Below are 2950 nucleotides of genomic sequence, written 5' to 3'. Positions count from 1 at the left end.
GAGTGTGCGGGATTGCAGAATAGCCAGGGGAGGGGGCCAGATGAGGAGAAAAGGCTCTGTGGTGCTGGGGGAGAGGGGGGACAAGAGAGGGGGAAGAAGGCAGTTGAGGATTTGAGGAGGTGGAGTGAAGAGATGGAGGTGAGAGGGCAGTGGAAGGAGGCAGCTTTTAGGATGAGAAGGGGGGAACTTTGAGAAGGGTGAGTGAGGGGGATGAATGGTGAGAGAAAGGTGAGGAGGAGTTTTTGAGAGAGCTGAGAGGGAGGCTTGGAGGGAGAAGAGTGGGATGGTCGCTTTGAGAGTGAGGGGTGAGAGGGGTGAGTTGGCACTGAAGTTGCCAAAAAAGAATGGTTGATGGAAAGTGAACATTCATAGCAAACTGGGTTTTTTTTTAAAGTTTGAGATCAGAGATGCGAATTAACATGTTTCTTGATGGATGCATTAAAGGCAAATTCAGAGAATAGAGAGAAGAAACGCTGTCACAGTTGGATTTTTTACGCAAGGTATGAAGGAGAGTTTGAATTAAGAGCAGTCTGTTTAAATAGCAGAAGAGTAGTGCATTGTGATACAGTAAAGAGTACTACATGTGTGAAAGAGGACGATGAAGCATTATAAGAGATCATTTTTTATTATTATTATTAATGTTTGAGAGAGTTTTCAACAGATTAGGTCATGGAAGTGTTGTAGAAAAAAATCGAGGAAGAAGAAGAATAGGAGGAGGAAGAAGAGGATGACGAAGAAGAAGAAGAAGAAGAAGAAGAAGAAGAAGAAGTATCGAGACTCGTGAGTGTGCAAGGAGAAAGGTCGTTTTTTTGTTTTTGTTTTTTTGGTTTAAGATAAGAAACAGAGTGATTAGTCGGATGGATGGAGGACGTTAGGAAAGTGGGGAAGATATAAATTGAAGGTGATGGGGGAACAAAAAACAAATAAACACGATCGTACACCGAGGGGAAACAAAGGGTAGGCCTCAAGCCTCAAGGGTAGGCCTCAAGCACCCCGTAAGACAAGGTTGACGAAATCTCACAAAATAGCACGATTTTTGAAACAAAACCGAACTAAGAACACACAGTAACATGTAGGTGAGAAAATAAACGGTTAAAACGGGACAGATAACAAATGGAAACTTAACTTTGAGATCGTCAGCAGAGAGCCCTGAAGGAGTCCTACCAACACTCCAAACCCAGAACCGGAAGTGAATTCTTTGACTCTTAGAATTTGGACTTTCTTTTTATCAGTTAAACCAAAATCATTCATTGATAGGTTATTCATATTCTTAAACTTTGTTTTATCTTTTAAGCTCATGGGTTCTCCTCTGGAGATGCTGAGATCCCCAGCTTCTAATTTATTCTCATATTTAATACACTATGAAACTCTTTCACAATCCCTTTCCTGGGGATAAAGATGTGCAAAGGTACTCCAGAGAAAGCATTTATTGTCAGTATTTCAAAAATTAATTATTGCCTTTTTATTCTTCACATCCTGAGGTAAATCAATATTAGAAGAAGCCTTCAGCGGAGTGGATTTAAGAATATTAAGATTGATGTATGAAACATTCCCAATGTTGAACCCATGACTTTGTTGTTGTTCTTCTCATTCAAATCAAATAAGCTCTTCAAAGATAAGAGATTTAAGGAAGCTATCAATTGATGTAATGAGATGTGGTGCTGCAATCTTTGATGTAATCGTTCTCATTACAATTACATTTGATGTAATCATTCTCATATATTTTTCTTCAATAACATTATCTTCTTTTGAGAAGGTAAAGGAGGCTCCAAGATATATTTTGAATGATTTATGCTTTTTCAACATTCTACGAACAACCTTGACAATTGAATCCTTTGAGATATGAATCACTTCCAAAATGGATCTTGCACTAATATTAAATCTTATAAGTTTTACCTCCATTCAATCATTAAAACATCTTTGAAGAGATGTTATTTCAAATGGTTTTGTATCAATGACATCTCCCTCGAATCCAATTTTCTTCTTATTTCTCTTCAAGTTTCTCTCAATGTTGTTGACGTGTTTTTGTGATTGAAGGTGTTTTTTTTATAACTCTCTTTTAAGACATCCTTAGAACAGACATCACAATGTTTTGTTTCTTGTTCAAATGGAGATATTTGTCTGAAATGATTGAATGTGTGTTTGTTGGTTTGAAGGTGTTTTTATAACATATATATTCATGATGACAAATGTCGCAGAACATTGTATTTACCATATTTATATGGAAAAACTTTGCTCAAAATAAAATTTTCTTGATGAAAATCTCACGGTAATTTATCAATGCTTTTCGTTCAAACTAAAATTTTCTTGATGAAAATTCCGTTCAATTTATAGGTGAATCTGTGCTTAAAACCACTTTAACCACAAACTTTTTTCACTTAATAAATACAATGTATCAAGACACAAAAGACAAGTTTCACTCAATCTCTACATTTGTAAAAGATACTGAGAAATATGTCAAGGATGTAAAATTGAATAAAGATAAATATAATAACTATTGGATAAAAACAATTATGGTTAATAATAGAGTTCTTCAATTTCCTTCAGTGGAAGGGATTTTAGTATATTTGGAAGAACATCAATTAAAGGAGCTCCATGAAAAGTTTCTCCTCTCCTTCTGGCAATATATTCAAAACTATAAAATGCAATGAAACAATAAAGAGTATCAAAAAAGAAAAACCTTCTGGATAAAGCTTCAGGAAAAAAAAAGATAAGACCATCAGCAATATGCAAGGAGAAATTTGTATGTTTTTCAACAACCCTAAAGATGTAAATCTTGATGAAATAAAAGATGTTAATATATCAAGTGAAATGACATTTCGTTCAGTCGTAGTTAAGGACTATTTTAAAATTACCTTCAAGGATAAAAAAAAACTGTAGTAGTTGAATCTGTGAACGAAAAAAAAAACTATATGGATATAGATGGTAATATTTTTTTGTTCTAATTAAA

This window comes from Eptatretus burgeri, chromosome 17 (assembly GCF_056783735.1).
Source record: "Eptatretus burgeri isolate ZD-2024b chromosome 17, Ebu_testis_v1, whole genome shotgun sequence".
Classification (NCBI taxonomy): Eukaryota; Metazoa; Chordata; class Myxini; order Myxiniformes; family Myxinidae; genus Eptatretus; species Eptatretus burgeri.
This window is presented reverse-complemented; position numbering follows the sequence as displayed.